This window comes from Ascaphus truei, chromosome 17 (assembly GCF_040206685.1).
Source record: "Ascaphus truei isolate aAscTru1 chromosome 17, aAscTru1.hap1, whole genome shotgun sequence".
NCBI classification, from domain to species: domain Eukaryota; kingdom Metazoa; phylum Chordata; class Amphibia; order Anura; family Ascaphidae; genus Ascaphus; species Ascaphus truei.
This window is the reverse complement of record NC_134499.1, coordinates 15,434,157-15,457,810: the sequence shown is the minus strand read 5'-3', so window position 1 is coordinate 15,457,810 and position 23,654 is coordinate 15,434,157. Positions and strand designations below refer to the sequence as shown.

Sequence of the window (23,654 nt, the reverse complement as noted above, 5' to 3'; positions counted from 1 at the left end):
ATAGGGTAGTAACCAGGCTGGATAGCTTCACAAAAATAGGCGGTCGAGCCTGCTAAGAGGAAGGGAGCTCCTAGGCAAACTCCACCCTCCCACGACCACTCTACAATTGGTACTATATTAATGGAAATCCATGCTCATAATAAGTATGCTAAACATTTAGTATCCATAGATAGATACCAGGTAGAGAACTGGAAATAGCACAGTAGTACAGTAGGTAGAAATCCAGTGAGAACAAACTGAGGGAATAAGAAGAGCTGAATATAGCAACTCCCACTCCCCCTCCCTTAGCCACATAAACAGTAGAAGGTAAGTACTGTATCCTGTCAGCTGTTTTGCCATGTATATACATATATAACAGATGTGGAGACTCTTGCTTCTTTGGGGACCTTGAAAATGGTCAGCTCTCCATGGAGCATGGAGGTATTCCCCTCCTCCATAGGTGTCCACAAAAGTATAAATCCGTAGATGGACCAATCATAGAAAGAAGAAAGCACAAGGCGCACAGATAGCACATAGATAGCAGGTAGAGAACTGGAAATAGCACAGTAGTAGGTAGTAAAACAGCGAGAACCAACTGAGGGAATAAAAAGAGCTGAACATACCAACTCCCCCTCCCTTAGCCAAATAAACAGTAGAAGGTAAGTATCCTGTCAGCTGTAATGCCCTGTAAATGCACATACTGTATAACAGGTGTGGATATTTTGATCAGTGCTCTTGCTTCCTTGGGAACCATGAAAATGGTCATCTCTCCCCTCTTGCAGCTCTTGTGCATGGAGGTATTCCCCTCCTCCACAGGTGTCCACCAAAGGGTAAATCCATAGATGGACCAATCATAAAAAGAAGAAAGCACAATAAATATCAATAAATATCAATATCAATTTACATGTTAAAAGATCTATAATCCAATAAAATCCAGCGAGTTAATCTCCTTGTGTCCCTGCTCCGTGAGTGTCTAGCTCTGCGGCATCTGCTGGTAAAGGCTCGTATTCCCGCGCACTGGGAACAGCTGTAACTTCACGTCTCACAGCCTCACTCAGCCACTTCCAGGTTTGCGCAAGGTACTGTAGCGTAGCCAATGTGTAGTGGCAAGAAATAGTAGTTCTCATAAACCAGCAATGAGGCTGTGAGATGTGAAGTTTCAGCTATTCCCAGCGCACGGGAACACGAGCCCCTACCAGCAGATGCCGCCGAACTAGACACTCACGGAACCGGGACACAAGGAGACTGACTCACTGGATTTTATTGGATTACAGATCTTTTAACATAAAGCTGATATTTACATGTATTTGCTTTGTTTAATACAATTATTTCACACTTGGTGAGCCTTGTGCTTTCTTCTTTCTATGATTGGTCCATCTACGGATTTATCCTTTTGTGGACACCTATGGAGGAGGGGAATACCTCCATGCTCCATGGAGAGCTGACCATTTTCAAGGTCCCCAAAGAAGCAAGAGTCTCCACATCTGTTATATATGTATATACATGGCAAAACAGCTGACAGGATACAGTACTTACCTTCTACTGTTTATTTGGCTAAGGGAGGGGGAGTTGGTATATTCAGCTCTTTGTATTCCCTCAGTTGGTTCTCACTGGATTACTACCTACTACTGTGCTATTTCCAGTTCCCTACCTGGTATCTATCTATGGATACTACATGTTTAGCATACTTATTATGAGCATGGATATCCTTTAATATAGTACCAATTGTAGAGTGGTCGTGGGAGGGAGGAGTTTGCCTAGGAGCTCCCTTCCTCTTAGCAGGCTCAACCGCCTATTTTTGTGAGGCTATCAAGCCTGGTTACTACCCTATCCTAAGGGACAGTTACGATAATACTGTGCTTGAGCTTCCATTTTTGTAGCTCCATTTTTTGCATTTTTGTCTCTTTTAACACCCTATATTTTAACTTTATATTATAATTAAAATTGTTTTTATACCAGTATCTGACTATATTGTCTATTATTTGCTTGCCCAGAAGCTCTACACTGTCATGCGCTCAGGCGTGAGGCTGGGTAAATACAACACCAGATTGTGCGAGTGATTGTCTAGGGAACAGCAAAACGGAGAGTGGAGAGGGACCACCATGTATTTGGGGCTCAGGGGCAGCAAGCTTACCCCTGTCAGCTCTTCCGTCCTGGGTCTTGCTTCTTCTTGATTGATGTTTCCGCAGCGTGCATCCGGCAGAAGAAGCATGCGAAAGTGAAGAGAAGTATCCGGTGCCACAGCAGACAGTGAAATCCCACTCCCAGACAAAGCGCTACCACAGCGTGAAACGCGTAGAGGAGGAGGCTGTGTTGTAGCCTGCTGTTTTTTGTGTGTGTTTTTTCTTAATAAAGCCTTTTTGTACCATTACCGGAGTTGGAGTCAAATTTCACTGTCTGCTGTGGCACTGACACATCTCTTCACTTTTGCTATTGCTTGCTTGCCCCTATTGCACCGTTCACCCTATATGATTTACATTTAAATAAGTAAGGAGTGCTGGAGTCATATTTGTTGCCGTGAACGAAATAGACCATTTAGATGGGCCCCTTGGAAATTGCCTGTCTCGTGAGAATCTCGCCGAATTGACCAAAAATTATCAAAACCACTTGATAAAAAAAAAAACGCCCTTAATGAGCCATTTCCTATGAGAGAAGCGATCATCACACCGCTGGCTACTCGTCCGATTTGAGAATCTGGCTATCACGGGTAATCAACGCTTTCTGAATACCCTGATAGCAGTGCTCACAAAAACGGCGATTTAAATGGCCTGGTGATTTTTTTATGAACCCTTAGTGCATAGGCCCCTAAGTCTCACACACAATAACATACATTCAAAACCTAAGTCTGTGTGACAAAGGAGTCATTTGGTTACATCTTTTGATCAAAAAATGACTCAAACCAGCCAACCTTGTCACGGTAGACTCCGTTAAGCAGCTACCTACACTGAATATATGTAATTTCTTATTATCCTATGGACTAAACTTTGGGAAAGTACGTGAAAGTGCCCTGTAGGGTCCTGCTAATCGGAGGTTACCTTGATGAGGTTGGCAGCTTGAATCATGTTTGATCAAAAGATCCAACCAAACGACTCCTTTGTTACACAGACTTAGGTTTTAAATGTAAAAAAAAAATCATTAGTATATTTTAGCCCAATTAGGAGGCGAGCAGGAATTGTTCTTTGTTTTCCATAACTACTGTATAAAACAATCATTTTACCAGCTGCATATTTCACAAAGAGAGCAGAGCAGGTAATATGTACAGTATTTTACTTCCATAAATGTTCGGCCAATTCTTATCCGTGCTGCATCGTGCTTCAACCTGAGGAACATTGCATCCAGAGGGACATTCATCATTTCACAGACGCTTTTATAAAAGACTAAATATAAGTATATATCCGTACTGATTATATTAGTATGCTGTGGACCAGGCAGATGGCGGAATGAGTTCTTCATTTTCTCCTTTCCAGTAGGTTTGGGATTCGGGAGGAAAAGGATTTCCCTGATTGACAGTAGATATTGTACAAGATCAATGAGATGAGCATGAAACTCAAGAGAAGAAAAATGTGAGTTTGAACTCTATAGAACTACAAGTAAAGTTCCAATTATTTGAACATATTACACTATTTATGTTCTCCCTTTTTTTGTTTCCACATATTCCCTGGACTGACCCGTGACGCCCAGGAGAACCATCAACTTACAATAACACTTTTGGGTTTTAAAGAAACCTTTGTTTTTGTTTTATGCTGCAACCCCGTTTCCTCCTTGAGAGACCACGGTCACTATACCTATCTTTCAATATCATTACTATCACAGTTCAGTGAATAGGTCGCTGTTGAGTTTGTAGCGCTGGCTGTATGCTTTTTTCTGTTCGCTTATGCTGCCCCGCTTAGCTTGATCCTAAGGAGACTCCTGGCTGGACTTAGGCCTGGGACATAGTAGGGTGAGCAGCGCTGAACTGCGCTGAGCCGCGCTGAGGGGAAACATTATCCCTATCAGCGCGGCTTTAGAGGGCGCTTCGACACGCTTCCGCAGGCGTGCGGAGGCGTGTGGAAATGCAGGAGACAGGCAAGTTTGAAATTTGCCGCTCATGCAAGCGCAGGGCCGGTCACGTGACTGCCAGAAGCCAATGGCAGTCCGTGACGTCGGCGCCGTGACGTTGCGCCCTAGCCCCGCCTCCATGCCCGCCTCCCGCCCGGCTCCAACCCTGCACACAAGCGCGCTCGCTGACGCTCATGCGGGGACAAGAAAAACCTCCTGCATGAGCAGGTGAGCATGAGCGTCAGTGCTGCCCAGCGCTGATCAACCTACTATGTCCCAGGCCTTAGGCAACTCATGTGCAGATGCAGCGAATGGGTGTCTGTTTCTCAATTTCTCCTCTTAGGACGCTCTCTATACAGGGTTGGCCCAGGGAAAGCATCCCAAGCTGCAGGAAAGCCCCATTGTTTTCAGTGACTCCAAGAAGTAAAACAGGCTAAAGCTGCAGTTACCAAAGAGATCTTTTTATCCCTTAACTGATAGGAGGTGGATGTATTGTGTCGAAGAGGCACAATACACACACAGAGTCCCTTTAAGTTGGCGCACTACAAACCAGAATATTTATAATATAATTAATTCTGAAATGGTCTTCTGGTAAAAGGATTGGCCTTATGGATATCGAAAACAAAGAACAGATCCTGCGCTCCTTCCAATTGGCCTAAAATATACTAGTGATTTTTTGACATTTAAAACCTAAGGGGGCTATGCACTAAGCTGTGATAAGTCGTTTTAAGAGCGCAAAGTGCTTTTAGAATGTGAAGTTCCGCCAAGCGCTATGCACTAAGCCGCGCAAACAGGCACTTTGCGCTCTAAAACGGGCTTTTCCTTGAAATTTTTTCTAAGTCCAACTTTGATCGTACGATCAGCTGTTTGCGCTGAATCCTGCCCTTCTGCGGGATTCACTAAGCAACGCAAACGGATCGTACGTTAAAGTTGCGCTGAATAAAGCTCACCAGCTAAAGGCAGGTGATAAAAAAAGCTGGACTTAGAAAAAATTCTTTGTTTACCTTTTTGCAGGCGCAAAACCAATGCAACAGGCCGGCGGGTGTCCCCGGCTGACCCCGCAGGGGTCCCCGAGGGAGGCCAGGGGTCGCGCAGGTGTCCCCGGCTGACCCCGCGGCCATCCCGGGTCCCCGCGGGAGTCCAGGGGTACTCGCGGGCCTGCGGTACCAGTGTTGTGCCAACAAAAAGACTAAACAATATTTCTAACTAAATACACCCCCCTAACACATACAGTACAATAATGTGCAAAATAACTATTATCCAGATATGGATAATAGATTATTTGCCCATTATTAAACAAGGAGCTCCCTTCCTCTTAGTAGGCTCAACCGCCTATTTTTGTGAGGCTATCCAGCCTGGTTACTACCCTATCCTAAGGGGCAGTTACGATAATACTGTGCTTGAGCTTCCATTTTTGTAGCTCCATTTTTTGCATTTTTGTCTCTTTTAACACCCTATATTTTAACTTTATATTATAATTAAAATTGTTTTTATACCAGTATCTGACTATATTGTCTATTATTTGCTTGCCCAGAAGCTCTACACTGTCATGCGCTCAGGCGTGAGGCTGGGTAAATACAACACCAGATTGTGCGAGTGATTGTCTAGGGAACAGCAAAACGGAGAGTGGAGAGGGACCACCATGTATTTGGGGCTCAGGGGCAGCAAGCTTACCCCTGTCAGCTCTTCCGTCCTGGGTCTTGCTTCTTCTTGATTGATGTTTCCGCAGCGTGCATCCGGCAGAAGAAGCATGCGAAAGTGAAGAGAAGTGTCTGGTGCCACAGCAGACAGTGAAATCCCACTCCCAGACAAAGAGCTACCACAGCGTGAAACGCGTAGAGGAGGAGGCTGTGTTGTAGCCTGCTGTTTTTAGTGTGTGTTTTTTCTTAATAAAGCCTTTTTGTACCATTACCGGAGTTGGAGTCAAATTTCACTGTCTGCTGTGGCACTGACACATCTCTTCACTTTTGCTATTGCTTGCTTGCCCCTATTGCACCGTTCACCCTATATGATTTACATTTAAATAAGTAAGGAGTGCTGGAGTCATATTTGTTGCCGTGAACGAAATAGACCATTTAGATGGGCCCCTTGGAAATTGCCTGTCTCGTGAGAATCTCGCCGAATTGACCAAAAATGATCAAAACCACTTGATAAAAAAAAACGCCCTTAATGAGCCATTTCCTATGAGAGAAGCGATCATCACACCGCTGGCTACTCGTCCAATTTGAGAATCTGGCTATCACGGGTAATCAACGCTTTCTGAATACCCTGATAGCAGTGCTCACAAAAACGGCGATTTAAATGGCCTGGTGATTTATTTATGAACCCTTAGTGCATAGGCCCCTAAGTCTCACACACACTAACATACATTCATAACCTAAGTCTGTGTGACAAAGGAGTCATTTGGTTGCATCTTTTGATCAAAACATGACTCAAACCAGCCAACCTCGTCACGGTAGACTCCGTTAAGCAGCTACCTACACTGAATATATGTCATTTCTTATTGTCCTATGGACTAAACTTTGGGAAAGTACGTGAAAGTGCCCTGTAGGTTCCTGCTAATCGGAGGTTACCTTGATGAGGTTGGCAGCTTGAATCATGTTTGATCAAAAGATCCAACCAAACGACTCCTTTGTTACACAGACTTAGGTTTTAAATGTAAAAAAAAAATCATTAGTATATTTTAGCCCAATTAGGAGGCGAGCAGGAATTGTTCTTTGTTTTCCATAAATATAAGACAATCATTTTACCAGCTGCATATTTCACAAAGAGAGCAGAGCAGGTAATATGTACAGTATTTTACTTCCATAAATGTTCGGCCAATTCTTATCCGTGCTGCATCGTGCTTCAACCTGAGGAACATTGCATCCAGAGGGACATTCATCATTTCACAGACGCTTTTATAAAAGACTAAATATAAGTATATATCCGTACTGATTATATTAGTATGCTGTGGACCAGGCAGATGGCGGAATGAGTTCTTCATTTTCTCCTTTCCAGTAGGTTTGGGATTCGGGAGGAAAAGGATTTCCCTGATTGACAGTAGATATTGTACAAGATCAATGAGACGAGCATGAAACTCAAGAGAAGAAAAATGTGAGTTTGAACTCTATAGAACTACAAGTAAAGTTCCAATTATTTGAACATATTACACTATTTATGTTCTCCCTTTTTTTGTTTCCACATATTCCCTGGACTGACCCGTGACGCCCAGGAGAACCATCAACTTACAATAACACTTTTGGGTTTTAAAGAAACCTTTGTTTTTGTTTTATGCTGCAACCCCGTTTCCTCCTTGAGAGACCACGGTCACTATACCTATCTTTCAATATCATTACTATCACAGTTCAGTGAATAGGTCGCTGTTGAGTTTGTAGCGCTGGCTGTATGCTTTTTTCTGTTCGCTTATGCTGCCCCGCTTAGCTTGATCCTAAGGAGACTCCTGGCTGGACTTAGGCCTGGGACATAGTAGGGTGAGCAGCGCTGAACTGCGCTGAGCCGCGCTGAGGGGAAACATTATCCCTATCAGCGCGGCTTTAGAGGGCGCTTCGACACGCTTCCGCAGGCGTGCGGAGGCGTGTGGAAATGCAGGAGACAGGCAAGTTTGAAATTTGCCGCTCATGCAAGCGCAGGGCCGGTCACGTGACTGCCAGAAGCCAATGGCAGTCCGTGACGTCGGCGCCGTGACGTTGCGCCCTAGCCCCGCCTCCATGCCCGCCTCCCGCCCGGCTCCAACCCTGCACACAAGCGCGCTCGCTGACGCTCATGCGGGGACAAGAAAAACCTCCTGCATGAGCAGGTGAGCATGAGCGTCAGTGCTGCCCAGCGCTGATCAACCTACTATGTCCCAGGCCTTAGGCAACTCATGTGCAGATGCAGCGAATGGGTGTCTGTTTCTCAATTTCTCCTCTTAGGACGCTCTCTATACAGGGTTGGCCCAGGGAAAGCATCCCAAGCTGCAGGAAAGCCCCATTGTTTTCAGTGACTCCAAGAAGTAAAACAGGCTAAAGCTGCAGTTACCAAAGAGATCTTTTTATCCCTTAACTGATAGGAGGTGGATGTATTGTGTCGAAGAGGCACAATACACACACAGAGTCCCTTTAAGTTGGCGCACTACAAACCAGAATATTTATAATATAATTAATTCTGAAATGGTCTTCTGGTAAAAGGATTGGCCTTATGGATATCGAAAACAAAGAACAGATCCTGCGCTCCTTCCAATTGGCCTAAAATATACTAGTGATTTTTTGACATTTAAAACCTAAGGGGGCTATGCACTAAGCTGTGATAAGTCGTTTTAAGAGCGCAAAGTGCTTTTAGAATGTGAAGTTCCGCCAAGCGCTATGCACTAAGCCGCGCAAACAGGCACTTTGCGCTCTAAAACGGGCTTTTCCTTGAAATTTTTTCTAAGTCCAACTTTGATCGTACGATCAGCTGTTTGCGCTGAATCCTGCCCTTCTGCGGGATTCACTAAGCAACGCAAACGGATCGTACGTTAAAGTTGCGCTGAATAAAGCTCACCAGCTAAAGGCAGGTGATAAAAAAAGCTGGACTTAGAAAAAATTCTTTGTTTACCTTTTTGCAGGCGCAAAACCAATGCAACAGGCCGGCGGGTGTCCCCGGCTGACCCCGCAGGGGTCCCCGAGGGAGGCCAGGGGTCGCGCAGGTGTCCCCGGCTGACCCCGCGGCCATCCCGGGTCCCCGCGGGAGTCCAGGGGTACTCGCGGGCCTGCGGTACCAGTGTTGTGCCAACAAAAAGACTAAACAATATTTCTAACTAAATACACCCCCCTAACACATACAGTACAATAATGTGCAAAATAACTATTATCCAGATATGGATAATAGATTATTTGCCCATTATTAAACAAGGAGCTCCCTTCCTCTTAGTAGGCTCAACCGCCTATTTTTGTGAGGCTATCCAGCCTGGTTACTACCCTATCCTAAGGGGCAGTTACGATAATACTGTGCTTGAGCTTCCATTTTTGTAGCTCCATTTTTTGCATTTTTGTCTCTTTTAACACCCTATATTTTAACTTTATATTATAATTAAAATTGTTTTTATACCAGTATCTGACTATATTGTCTATTATTTGCTTGCCCAGAAGCTCTACACTGTCATGCGCTCAGGCGTGAGGCTGGGTAAATACAACACCAGATTGTGCGAGTGATTGTCTAGGGAACAGCAAAACGGAGAGTGGAGAGGGACCACCATGTATTTGGGGCTCAGGGGCAGCAAGCTTACCCCTGTCAGCTCTTCCGTCCTGGGTCTTGCTTCTTCTTGATTGATGTTTCCGCAGCGTGCATCCGGCAGAAGAAGCATGCGAAAGTGAAGAGAAGTGTCTGGTGCCACAGCAGACAGTGAAATCCCACTCCCAGACAAAGAGCTACCACAGCGTGAAACGCGTAGAGGAGGAGGCTGTGTTGTAGCCTGCTGTTTTTAGTGTGTGTTTTTTCTTAATAAAGCCTTTTTGTACCATTACCGGAGTTGGAGTCAAATTTCACTGTCTGCTGTGGCACTGACACATCTCTTCACTTTTGCTATTGCTTGCTTGCCCCTATTGCACCGTTCACCCTATATGATTTACATTTAAATAAGTAAGGAGTGCTGGAGTCATATTTGTTGCCGTGAACGAAATAGACCATTTAGATGGGCCCCTTGGAAATTGCCTGTCTCGTGAGAATCTCGCCGAATTGACCAAAAATGATCAAAACCACTTGATAAAAAAAAACGCCCTTAATGAGCCATTTCCTATGAGAGAAGCGATCATCACACCGCTGGCTACTCGTCCAATTTGAGAATCTGGCTATCACGGGTAATCAACGCTTTCTGAATACCCTGATAGCAGTGCTCACAAAAACGGCGATTTAAATGGCCTGGTGATTTATTTATGAACCCTTAGTGCATAGGCCCCTAAGTCTCACACACACTAACATACATTCATAACCTAAGTCTGTGTGACAAAGGAGTCATTTGGTTGCATCTTTTGATCAAAACATGACTCAAACCAGCCAACCTCGTCACGGTAGACTCCGTTAAGCAGCTACCTACACTGAATATATGTCATTTCTTATTGTCCTATGGACTAAACTTTGGGAAAGTACGTGAAAGTGCCCTGTAGGTTCCTGCTAATCGGAGGTTACCTTGATGAGGTTGGCAGCTTGAATCATGTTTGATCAAAAGATCCAACCAAACGACTCCTTTGTTACACAGACTTAGGTTTTAAATGTAAAAAAAAAATCATTAGTATATTTTAGCCCAATTGGGAGGCGCACAGGAATTGTTCTTTGTTTTCCATAAATATAAGACAATCATTTTACCAGCTGCATATTTCACAAAGAGAGCAGAGCAGGTAATATGTACAGTATTTTACTTCCATAAAGGTTCGGCCAATTCTTATCCGTGCTGCATCGTGCTTCAACCTGAGGAACATTGCATCCAGAGGGACATTCATCATTTCACAGACGCTTTTATAAAAGACTAAATATAAGTATATATCCGTACTGATTATATTAGTATGCTGTGGACCAGGCAGATGGCGGAATGAGTTCTTCATTTTCTCCTTTCCAGTAGGTTTGGGATTCGGGAGGAAAAGGATTTCCCTGATTGACAGCAGATATTGTACAAGATCAATGAGACGAGCATGAAACTCAAGAGAAGAAAAATGTGAGTTTGAACTCTATAGAACTACAAGTAAAGTTCCAATTATTTGAACATATTACACTATTTATGTTCTCCCTTTTTTTGTTTCCACATATTCCCTGGACTGACCCGTGACGCCCAGGAGAACCATCAACTTACAATAACACTTTTGGGTTTTAAAGAAACCTTTGTTTTTGTTTTATGCTGCAACCCCCTGTTTCCTCCTTGAGAGACCACGGTCACTATACCTATCTTTCAATATCATTACTATCACAGTTCAGTGAATAGGTCGCTGTTGAGTTTGTAGCGCTGGCTGTATGCTTTTTTCTGTTCGCTTATGCTGCCCCGCTTAGCTTGATCCTAAGGAGACTCCTGGCTGGACTTAGGCCTGGGACATAGTAGGGTGAGCAGCGCTGAACTGCGCTGAGCCGCGCTGAGGGGAAACATTATCCCTATCAGCGCGGCTTTAGAGGGCGCTTCGACATGCTTCCGCAGGCGTGCGGAGGCGTGTGGAAATGCAGGAGACAGGCAAGTTTGAAATTTGCCGCTCATGCAAGCGCAGGGCCGGTCACGTGACTGCCAGAAGCCAATGGCAGTCCGTGACGTCGGCGCCGTGACGTTGCGCCCTAGCCCCGCCTCCATGCCCGCCTCCCGCCCGGCTCCAACCCTGCACACAAGCGCGCTCGCTGACGCTCATGCGGGGACAAGAAAAACCTCCTGCATGAGCAGGTGAGCATGAGCGTCAGTGCTGCCCAGCGCTGATCAACCTACTATGTCCCAGGCCTTAGTCAACTCATGTGCAGATGCAGCGAATGGGTGTCTGTTTCTCAATTTCTCCTCTTAGGACGCTCTCTATACAGGGTTGGCCCAGGGAAAGCATCCCAAGCTGCAGGAAAGCCCCATTGTTTTCAGTGACTCCAAGAAGTAAAACAGGCTACAGCTGCAGTTACCAAAGAGATCTTTTTATCCCTTAACTGATAGGAGGTGGATGTATTGTGTCGAAGAGGCACAATACACACACAGAGTCCCTTTAAGTTGGCACACTACAAACCAGAATATTTATAATATAATTAATTCTGAAATGGTCTTCACACAACTGCAGACAAACAGTTTAAAAGCCAAATTTTATTAACATAAATATTGATGAAAATTGCTATTTAAAAATATTCAAGACCAGAGAACTCCTGTAAGTGCTTAGTGTAAATAATGTGGCACTTTATATATCAGTATGACTGATGCATATTCAAAAGCCACAGATATGATAATAGTAATTGGGTCTATGGTGTAACTACACCTAATGTACAGTTATTAACGTATAGCCCAAGTGAATATGTCACATAAAATGCTGGCGATACAGATAATAGGTATCTCCTGTATAATTCTCTGCTAGAGAATGGTAACCATTCCGGTATAATGTAGTTTGTATATTCTACTGTCTTGATGAATATTAATACCTTCAAGGATTCCCTTAGGTGCAGACGTCACTGCTATGAATAGCAGGATGTTAAGTGCATCCTCAAACAGGGAAATTCATTTTCATTCCTAGATGGACAAATTTCTACCCTACTTTTAACATATGAACTAAAATGACAGCTAGTATATTGTTGTTATCGTAGAATAATAATACCCTGAAAAATCTAAAAGTTAGATTTTTTTTTTGCAAGAATAATGCCAGTTTTAACAAAATTATGTGACTTTTTTCCAGAATTTTATAACAATTGCAGCATTTTTTGTACCTAAATTTAGGATTATCTGACCATAACATTGCATTTTAATGTTTGACAAATGTTACTGTACCTGGTTAGTGAAAATGTCACACATATCTTACTGAATAGCATATAAATGCATCATTTATTGAATATTCTCATTCACAAACTGATAATCATTTGTGAATAGACATTCCCTGATATGAATGAAGAGGCTTTGGAAGTGTCCTCAACTGTACTGTATTTTTTATTTATATATATATATATATTTATATATATATATATATATATATATATATATATATATATAAAAGCAGAAAATAGCCGTGTTAGTCCAGTTGCGATAGTGCAGAATAAATGAGTTCTTCAGTATTCGGTGATACCTTTTTTATTTTATATATATATATATAACGTGTTTGCTGGGTTTCAATAATTTTTTCCCATTAAATGTGTATTTTTATGTATCTAACACTTATTCTTGTACGGAAATATTATTCCCATGTTTATCAAATATACAATGGAATTTGTAACAGTATGAGTTTAGCTAAAAAAGAATAATTTATACTATTTTTAGAAATATTATATACGCTGTTAGCAATACTTATTACATTTATATTATTAATGGCAAGAGAAAAAGAATAAAGACAAATACAGAAAAAATTAAATATTTCAGTAATTTAGATTTATTGATTTTCTTTTTTAAAGCAATGAAATTTAGATTTCAAAATGTGACAGTAGATAGGAATCACTTGGCCAACATTGTCTGCCCATTTTTCTTAAAGAATCCCACCAAATTATGAGACACGTATTCTGGAGCTTGTGGCACGTTCACTCTAAGGAAGTTACACAAATCACTTGCGCAGCATTGAGTTGAAGGTGCCCAACGCCTCATATTCAAGCAGGATGTCTTAGTAATGCATCCAGCTATAAACTTAACTAGAATAAAAAGATGTCATTTATTGACAGGTATAGTATAACAACTTAACATTATAACAGAGATGGGAGTCATTAAATTTGCGGGTTCTCATATTTTAAAAAATCACATATTTACTAAACTTTGTTATGCCCTGAGGTTCCTTCCAGCGCTGGAAGACACATAATGGTTTATTTACTTAAGTGTTCCGGCTGCCATCGGTCGGGCAAAACTAGTGTAAAAAACACAGCCTTTCGGTTTTATTATCATTATTTTCATTAAACAAAAGGAATCCCCCAAAAAACTATGGGAGCTTTTCCTTGAATAAATCTGGAGCAATACATTTACCGAGAGATCCCTATAGTTCCATTCAGCTACCGGTAAAATTTAACATTGCACTTATGGGTGGATTGCGGTTTAAAAGTAAATCCTGCACCATATCTGATACGTTCATTTAGAACATCTGAATTCAGTATTTTGGAGATGAGGCTTCCAGAACTTGGCCCAGCAGGTGAGATTTCCTTAATGCTTTGTAAAGTGTTACCTCTGCCTCTTTCTTTCTGCTTGTAATACATCATTTAAAGGTTCTTCGACACTTATGGATTGGTTGTTGATAAACAATGACACTATTTTAGGATCACTTGTTATTTCAAGTAACTTACACTTGGGGTACTCCTTCCTCATAATAAAACAATTATTGTCATCAAAACGGCAGAATTCAAATCCGGGGTTGCACGGGTTGTCTCCATAGCACTCCCATGTACGACACTGCAATGCATCCGCTACAAATAAAACAGCAATTGAATCCTGAGAGAACACAGTATTGACTGAAAGCCCAACAGGTACATGTATCGAGATAACATTTGCTCAATTACATTGTGCATTTTTGCCAGCATCAAATCTATACACTTTTGATTTTTTTTTATATATATATATATATATATATATATATATATATATATATATATATATATATAGCAGAAAATAGCCGTGTTAGTCCAGTTCTTATCCACACTTTCTCTCCCCCCCAGCATCCCTTTCCCTCCCCACCTTTCTTTGACACTGTCCCCTGGCTTGAATCACTTAACAGCCTACCTTATCTACAGTAAATACAGTGGCGGCCGCCTTTATTCTAACTCGGTTAGCTCAGCGAATTTCAGATTATACCGGTTATGTGCGGTTTTGTGTCGTTTTCACCCGGGATGAATAGCGTTATTTTCGCGGCTGTGATTTAAGCATTTTGTTCTCGCTGTCTGCAATACTGCAATGCCGTGTAAAAACTCATGGGGGCGTTTGCGAGCTGTTGTCTTTGAAGTCGAGAAGCCATCCCCTGGCGAGATGTGTTTGAAGCAGAGAGAGATCCGCTGCTCTCTCTGCGCAAACATCGACACATTAAAAATGATTTAAAATACATTTTTACTCCTAGTGTGCATGTGCAGGGGGTCTCCGGAGCTGAACCGCATTGGTTTCAGGTCCGGGTACCCCCTGCTTCCCAAGATACAGGCCCCTTTATGGGGTGCCGGTATCCCTCTGCATTTAAAGGTCCCGATCACGTGACCGCGGAATTTAAACAAAGCAGAGGGATACCGGCACCCCCTAAAGGGGCCTGTATCTCGGGAAGCAGGGGGTCCCCGGACCTAAAACCAAAGCGGTTCCACTCCGGAGACCCTCTGCACATCTACAGTATGAATAAAACACCCATATCAATAAACAATCATTCCTTACCTTTGCGGCTATGTGCTATGGTAACGAAGCAGCATGAATGTATTTTTAATAATATTGTACAGTGAGCAGGGGGTTCCCATAAGCCACAATTCAATGCGGTTCAGCTCAGGGGACCCCCTGCTCCTACACAATATTATTAAAATACAGAAATGCTGCTTCATTACCATAGCTGATAGCCGCTAAGGCAATGAAGGGTTAAGGCAGAATAGCATGTTTATTGGGGACATTTGCCCCCAATAAACATTGCAATAAACAACATACACCCCCTGTGTATTTAAAATACATAAACAACAATAAATACATTAAATACATATTTTTAACATAACTGTTCCCTTTTGGTTATAAACCCACCTCCTTGACTGTAATCTGTGTAAGGCCCCCTCCCCCTAATTTGTCTGTTAAATCTCCCTGCCTGTGTTCCTGTGAGTGCAGTTTATGTAAATGTGGGGAGGGGGAGGGGGATCCCGATGTGCATATAATGCAGCGCTTCACTGCCAATGGCCCACCCCGTGAGGCCTAACCACCCTCACCCACTACCCACAAGGGAGGCCTACCCACATACCGTTGCCCCCCCACCCCCCCATCCTGTTCATGCTCCCTCCGCTGCTGCAAAACAGACACAAAAATTAAAACATCCAAAGTAATGTCCCTTAACACCTTAATCACCATAGCGGTTATTAACCGCTACAGTCATTAAGGGGTTAACCCACCCTCACCCACCACTCGGGACGCCTACATACCCTCCCACACTAACCCCCGGGAAATTACAGTTTGGGGGGGGGTGTTGAAGGTGACTGGGCGTTGAGGTATACATCGGGGGGTTACAGCTGAGGAGCCCCTTCTTAGCTGTGTGTGTGTGTGTGTGTGTGTGTGTGTGTGTGTGTGTGTGTGTGTGTGTGTGTGTGTGTGTGTGTAGGTGTGTGTGTAGGTGTGTACACATTTGGTCGGCTCTATTCTTTATGCAAAGTCATAGATTACATGCACTTCTTGCAGTGAAGGAGTTAAAGGTGCACCCCATTCCCTGGTATGCCGCCTCTATGTACTTGTTAATGGACAAGAAGAATACACAGGTTTTTAACATAACTGTTCCCTTTTGGTTATAACCCCACCTCCTTGACTGTAATCTGTGTAAGGCCCCCTCCCCCTAATTTGTCTGTTAAATCTCCCTGCCTGTGTTCCTGTGAGTGCAGTATATGTAAATGTGGGGAGGGGGATCCCGATGTGCATATAATGCAGCGCCTCACTGCCAATGGCCCACCCCGTGAGGCCTAACCACCCTCACCAACTACCCACAAGGGAGGCCTACCCACATACCGTTGCCCACCCCCCCACCCCCAGTACCCACAATAAAAACAATACAGTGACCCACAATAAACATCATTATATTTATTAAATACATTACCCACCCTCTGTGCACCCCCATAAATACAAGATTTATCCTTTTACAAACAGGGTTCATAACGCAGCCCCACGCGAGTCCCTGGTGGGCTGGCGGGGCACCTGACAGACCTACAGGGTACCAGCAGCCCTTTTCAAACAGGTTCTGGAGGCCTGCTGATGGGTCCCGCCAAGCGTCATGGCCCCCAGGTGGTCTCCTTGGGCACCGTGGGCCACAATTGGGTCCCCATTGGAGGCCCAAGGATATCTGGGAGCCCCGGTCAGACCCACAGGTGTCTGCGGGGCCTCGGGTGGTTCCCACGGGGGTCTGGGGAACTCACGAGTGCTCACTACGGGTCCGCGGTGCCCCCACAGAAGTGGGACCACAGCTTCATCCCCGCACCTATGTGTCGGTGGTGCCCCCACGGAAGTGGGGCCACCGCTTCATCCCCGCACCTATGGGTCGGCGGTGCCCCCACAGATGTGAGGCCACCGCTTCATCCCTACATGTGTCACCCGTGGAACCACCAGCCTGATACCCGTGAGATACCCGAGGAGACCCGCAGGTGGTCTCCAGAGGTCCCACGCAGAACCACGGAACAAACCCTGAATGTAAAAAAAATAAACCTGGCCTATACATTCAATACATACACCCCCCCCCCCAACACCTACAGTACAATAATGTGCAAAATAAGTATTATCCAGATATGGATAATAGATTAATTACCCATTATTAAAAACATTAACTAGCATATTCAAATAAATAAAGTACTACTGACCTCATCAATAAGAAGTCTCCGTCGCCAGCAACATCCTTGTCTTGCCCACAAAATACATAGCCAATACATAGCCAATACATTGCAAGTACATTCAGATATCAATTAACCCCTTAAACACCTTATCGGATAATAACCGCAAAGGTAATTAAGGGGTTAAGCCACACTGGCCCGCTACCCACCCTTCACTCATTAATTTGTACAGTGGCTTCATCATGCAACTATATATATATATACTGTATCTCTGTGTGTGTGTGTGTGTGTGTGTGTGTGTGTGTGTGTGTGTGTGTGTGTGTGTGTGTGTGTGTGTGTGTGTGTGTGTGTGTATATATACTGAATATATATATATATATATATATATATATATATATATATATATATATATATAAAAAGTAGATTTTACCAGATTGGAGTCCGGAAAAAACGAGACAGCACACAGTCCAGTAGTTCCAATGAAGTTGTATTCAAAGTAACATGGCACCACCTCCAACGTTTCGGTCCACTCAACGTGACCTTCCTCAGGGACGTGCAATAAGTGAATGCTAGTCCACCACCTTATATACCCAAACTAATCAAAAATAAAATTAAACTCACCCGTGCAGGGGCAACATTGCCCGCGAAACCGCGCCGCTGTGACACGCATACAAATGCTGGAACGCATCGCCATCTTGGATTCTCTGATGTGAATCAGCCTGTTAAACTACGGTGGCCTCAATGGTCCACCCGTAGGCACAATCGCGCATGCGCGGGCTCCCAATGCCGTGACCCGCAGTGTACTGCTGGAACGCACCGCCATATTGCATCCCAAGATGTTACCTCATGAACTAGCTACGGTGGCCCGAATGGTACATATGGCCACTGTAGTGGCGGTTCGCGCATGCGCGAAGCTCCCCCGGCAGCTCAGTGAGCACAATACATCACAATGCAGGATCTTTACTGTTTTTAAGCTAGCCCCACTGCGCACATAAGGGCACCCTCACATGTACACCACCTCAAGTACATATAAGGGGTTCTAACAAAATAAATGCTATAGGGAAGGGCACCTAACAAATGGGACCTTATTGAGAAAGCTCATATGCTAAGGCTCAATGAAGCAAATAATGTTGTGTGTTATTATTGCTTTAAAAAATGCTCAAAAGGACCAGTTCCAGCATGAGAACGCGTAGCACACACAGCAAACATACATAAACCAATTTACCACCACACATGTGAAACACTATGTGCATCGCTGTAAGATATATTGTTATTACTGTCCCACTATAATAAATACTATAATTACAACGACTAATAAAGTCTAAAATCGAAAACCAGATATCATGTATAGTCAAACCAATTTCCTCTAAATTAGAGCGACCGATGGGCTTATAGCATATGTGACTAATGAGACAACTTGTGATGGGCAAGAATGTGTCCATCCGAGGACAATATACATACTGCACTCCGTGGTCAAACTCTGTCCTAAAGACAACCTGTGACCAACAAGGCATATTTAAACGATATGTCAGATGTTCTACAGTCTCAAATACAACATGTAATATCTACGGTCTCGAAGCGGGACATCATAAACTATCTTGATGCATACATTAAAACCATTACGTGATGAAGTGAAAATAACAATACATAGGCACATATGGAAATAACACCTGAAAACGTAATGCAGAAATATTACAGAAGGAACAATGACATACAAAATTGCACAACAACACAACAGTAAACAATTGTACACTACCACAAAATATCATAGTCCAGATGTCATTCATAAGAAACATCCTAGCGAAAAATCTTCGTTTAAGCCAAAAGGGGCCACTGTTTTTAATTCAAAGATGTGTCTTGCTTCGCTTTGCAACAAAAGTCTGTTTCTATCACCCCCTCGTGTAGGCGCTCGGATCTGTGAGATTGGCATACACCTAAACGTTGCCAGTGAATGCTTAAAGTCCCTGAAATGTTTGGCAACAGGGAGACATTTGAACTCCAAATCCTTGGCGTCCGTGGACAATGCTTTACGAATTGTAGAACGATGGATGGCTATGCGTTCTTTAAGCATTCGCACTGTCTTCCCAATATACAGTAAACCACAGGGACATTTAATCAAATATATAACAAATTTAGATTCACAATTCAGATGTTGGTGAATTTTGATTTTGGTCCCATTGTGTGGATGGCAATAGAAAGACCCCACTTGCATATATTGGCAGTTCGTGCAACCCTTACACCTGTAGGCCCCAGGTTTTTGGGTTAACCAAGTTTTGTCCTTGCCATATTTGTCAGCTGGATCTGCCTGCGTGATCATGTCCCCAATAGACGGACCACGGCGAAAACAAAACAAGGGGGGTTCACGAAAAAAATTGCCTATTTTGTCATCATTAGCTAAAACATGCCAATTATCTCTAATGCCACGTTGTATGCATGGGGACGCAGTGCTGAATGTACTTATAACATTGAATCTTGAGCTTGTTGTTTGCTCTCCCAGTTCGGTGTTAGTATAATCCGCATTATCCAACCGGATCACACGATCCAATGCATCTTTGACGTCGACCGGACTGTAACCTCGCTCTAGGAACCTGTTAGCCATGTTGATGAGAGCAGGTTCCAACTCATTGTGATCACTAGTGATTCGCTTCACTCGTAGTAGCTGGGAAAATGGGAGCCCCTTTTTCAACGGGGCCGGGTGGTGGCTTGTGGCATAAAGCAGTGTGTTCTTGTCAGTTATTTTTTGATATAGCCTAGTGGCCAATTTGTCACCTGCTTTGTATACCATCGTATCCAAGAATGGAATTTCAAGTTCACTGTAACACAGTGTAAAACGTATCTTTGATGGAATATCGTTAAGACGGTTCACAAAGTCCTGTAATTCCACAGTAGAGCCACTCCAAACAATAAAAATATCGTCAATGTAGCGTAAGAACTTTCTGATGTAATGTGCATTGGGCGCATCGCATAAGATGTGGGTTTGCTCATACATGTCCATGTAAAGGTTCGCATATGATGGGGCCATGTTTGAGCCCATGGCTGTCCCACTGAGTTGGAGATAATACGAATTTTCAAACCTAAAATTTTTTTTTTGTTTAGGATGACTTCTATCAGGAGCAGTAAGAATTCAGACGGAGGTCCAGTCTGCAACGTGCTTGTTATCAACTTTCTTCTGATAGCCTCCAACCCCTCTTTGTGCGGAATGTTCGTATAAAGACTTGCTACATCGAGGGTAGCTAATATGCACCCAGATGGATTAAATGCTAGATCATTAATATGCTCCATGAAATTGGTAGTGTCCTTGACAAACGTAGCCATGCCCGCCACCAACGGTTGTAAATAAAAATCCACGTATTGCGAAATCGGATGGCATAGTGATGTCCGAGCCGAGATGATTGGTCGACCTGGTGGATGTGTGGTAGATTTGTGAATCTTGGGGATCGTATACATGACAGGTATTCTAGGGTGCTGCTGGGTAAGGAAACCGCCGGTATCTTCCGAGATCCATCCATTGGATATGCCCATTTGGATAATGGCATCGATTTCCCCTTTATACGCCACAGTGGGATCTTTGCCCAACTGTTTGTACGTTTCAGTGTCTCCCAGTTGGCGCAACACCTCCTCTCTGTAGTAAAGATAATCCAAAATGACGATTCCACCGCCTTTATCAGCGGCCCGGATGATAATACTCTTGTTATTTCTTAAGGACTTGACCGCCAGTCTTTCGTCATTCGTCAGATTGAAGAAGCTGGTTTTCTGTTTCTTGATATTACTTCTTGTAGCTTTACCTAGAAGGTTCATAAATGTTGCAATACTGGGATTAGACACCTGTGGATCAAACGTACTGCGTGGCCTGAAATGGGATCTTGTATAATCAGGTGCTTGATTGGCTTCTGCTTTTGAAAAGAAGTCCTTGAGTTTAAGGTGTCTATTTAATTTAAAGAGGTCCACTTCCCATTTGAATGGGTCTTGCTTATATGTTGGCACGAAGCCAAGACCTTTGTGTAGAACATTTAACTCCGCCGACGAGAGGGTATGTTTGGAAAGATTAAAAATTACCGTTTCCTGGGTTGTTGTTTTGGACCTCTCCCCCTGTTTGGGTGGCGCTCCGGATATCGTCGTCTTGCGGCCTCCTCGCCTAGTTTTCCTCCGGCATCTCCGACTCCTATAGGCGGCTTGTCTCTCCCATCCGGTCCTTGTCCTAAAAAAGAAGGTTCTGCAGACATATTGTCACTGACAGTGTCTGCGGCGTCTGAGAAGTCCGTATCACTGGTGTTGTACCCAGGCTTTCTGTACCCCCCCCGTCTTCGGCGGGACTGGCCCCTCTGCTGACCTTGCGCACCTGTTGGTGGATCACTTAACCCCAGCAACCATCTGTATACCTTACGATCCTAATAATCTGATTCCACAATTTTGAGTTTCTCTCTCTTATATTTAATGAGATTGTTTCTGTATGTGTCGATGGAGGACTGTATTTTGTCCGTCCAATTTGTTGAAGTGTCAGTTTCTAAAGTTGTTCCATGTTTGGAGTAAATGGTGTCTATCTCTTTTTTGATCTTAATGATTTCCTTACTTGATTGATCAATTACAAGGATAATCAAGTCAAATGCACATTTATTTAATATTGCAATCCATCTTCTACAGAACTCTGGATCTGTTCTCCCTATAGTGGGCTGGTTTTTTATTCTAAACCCACGGGGTAGCAATTTTTCTTTGTGATAATGTGACAGCGTCACACCGTGCAGATAGTAATCAACTTCCCTCTTTTTCAATTTAATCAGGTCATTGTACACGTCACTCGCTCTTTCAGGTCCCAAAACAGATTCAAAGGATTCCGTGTAACGGATGCTGGAAATCTCAGCCTCGCGAAAGCTAGCTGATTCAGAGATGGCTGAAAAACCCCCAAACGTGTCTGCAAACTCCTCCATGTTATTTCCTTACGTGGTTAAAACCAACATTCATTTATGGTATGGCTATTACACGTAAAACATCCACGGAATAGGCCAAAAACGCCGTGGACCACAAACTTTAACCCCTTGCAGGGTACTTTGTATCCTTTTACTGGCAAGTGCCCAACTCATATAGTTACACATGGTCCCATTTGTATAGTTACACATGGTCCCATTTGTTAGGTGCCCTTCCCTATAGCATTTATTTTGTTAGAACCCCTTATATGTACTTGAGGTGGTGTACATGTGAGGGTGCCCTTATGTGCGCAGTGGGGCTAGCTTAAAAACAGTAAAGATCCTGCATTGTGATGTATTGTGCTCACTGAGCCGCCGGGGGAGCTTCGCGCATGCGCGAACCGCCACTACAGTGGCCATATGTACCATTCGGGCCACCGTAGCTAGTTCATGAGGTAACATCTTGGGATGCAATATGGCGGTGCGTTCCAGCAGTACACTGCGGGTCACGGCATTGGGAGCCCGCGCATGCGCGATTGTGCCTACGGGTGGACCATTGAGGCCACCGTAGTTTAACAGGCTGATTCACATCAGAGAATCCAAGATGGCGATGCGTTCCAGCATTTGTATGCGTGTCACAGCGGCGTGGTTTCGCGGGCAATGTTGCCCCTGCACGGGTGAGTTTAATTTTATTTTTGATTAGTTTGGATATATAAGGTGGTGGACTAGCATTCACTTATTGCACGTCCCTGAGGAAGGTCACGTTGAGTGGACCGAAACGTTGGAGGTGGTGCCATGTTACTTTGAATACAACTTCATTGGAACTACTGGACTGTGTGCTGTCTCGTTTTTTCCGGACTCCAATCTGGTAAAATCTACTTTTTACATGTGCATATGGGGCTAGCATCAGCATCTTACTTTTGTTTACAGTGTGCCAACTGAGATGATTTTTTCATGTGTAACTATATGAGTTGGGCACCTGCCAGTAAAAGGATACGAAGTACCCTGCAAGGGGTTAAAGTTTGTGGTCCACGGCGTTTTTGGCCTATTCCGTGGATGTTTTACGTGTAATAGCCTTACCATAAATGAATGTTGGTTTTAACCACGTAAGGAAATAACATGGAGGAGTTTGCAGACACGTTTGGGGTTTTTTCAGCCATCTCTGAATCAGCTAGCTTTAGCGAGGCTGAGATTTCCAGCATCCGTTACACGGAATCCTTTGAATCTGTTTTGGGACCTGAAAGAGCGAGTGACGTGTACAATGACCTGATTAAATTGAAAAAGAGGGAAGTTGATTACTATCTGCACGGTGTGACGCTGTCACATTATCACAAAGAAAAATTGCTACCCCGTGGGTTTAGAATAAAAAACCAGCCCACTATAGGGAGAACAGATCCAGAGTTCTGTAGAAGATGGATTGCAATATTAAATAAATGTGCATTTGACTTGATTATCCTTGTAATTGATCAATCAAGTAAGGAAATCATTAAGATCAAAAAAGAGATAGACACCATTTACTCCAAACATGGAACAACTTTAGAAACTGACACTTCAACAAATTGGACGGACAAAATACAGTCCTCCATCGACACATACAGAAACAATCTCATTAAATATAAGAGA

The 23,654-nt window shown here is 43.5% G+C and overlaps 1 long non-coding RNA gene across 1 annotated transcript; it reads left to right on the top strand.

Annotated features, from left to right (window-relative positions):
- The first annotated feature begins 3,213 nt into the window (after positions 1–3,213).
- LOC142467994 (uncharacterized) lies at positions 3,214–10,204 on the top strand. Its single transcript, XR_012788549.1, has 3 exons — positions 3,214–3,366; positions 3,447–3,542; positions 7,018–10,204. It is a non-coding gene; the product is annotated as an uncharacterized LOC142467994 (long non-coding RNA).
- The last annotated feature ends 13,450 nt before the right edge of the window (positions 10,205–23,654 follow it).